Here is a 727-nt window from a genome sequence, read left to right as displayed (position 1 = left end):
CGTTTTCCCCCTCCAGGTGCCACCTCTTTGGACATGCCACAACACCACCCCGCATTTATGAGGGCCCGGTACGACGCTCCGGTGGCATTGCTACTCCCCCAGGGCCCCCGTCCCGCCTAACCCTGGAGCGGTTGACCACGAGATCTAGCCTTTTGACTTCCCGCGGACGGGTTTTGACCAGTGGACCTCTCCACCCGGTTGTGTTAGGTCGGCCCAGAGGGACACCCGGGAGCAACATCCGGGCCAAAACCACAGCTACATCCACTCCGTGTAGACCCGACGCGTCCGTTTCCCCCTTCCAGGTGCCGGCGGCGGCGCCGTCCATGAGGGGGGGCACACTGCGGATGTGAGGGGGGTCACTCTCTGGAGACGGGTGTCGGGCGTTTGCAACTGCCACAAAACTTCTTTCGGCATAGCTGTTTTTGATTTTAATAAAATATAAGGATCTATATTTAAAAGAACATGACCGCACATTATTAACGTGCTCGAAAAAATACAAACTATATATATATATTCATAATATATGAAAAAAATATAAACTACATATATATTCATATGTATGTTTATATTTAACATGTTACATGTTAGTTGATATAATAATACATAAAAAAGCATTAAAAATATGTACCGAAAAAAATCTAACTATGCCGACGGCCTAGCCGTCGGCATAGATCCGACCAGCGTGCCGCGGATCACTGACGTGGCAGATATGCCGACGGCAGCCGTC

This window comes from Triticum aestivum, chromosome 6A (genome assembly GCF_018294505.1).
Source record: "Triticum aestivum cultivar Chinese Spring chromosome 6A, IWGSC CS RefSeq v2.1, whole genome shotgun sequence".
Classification (NCBI taxonomy): Eukaryota; Viridiplantae; Streptophyta; class Magnoliopsida; order Poales; family Poaceae; genus Triticum; species Triticum aestivum.
This window is presented reverse-complemented; position numbering follows the sequence as displayed.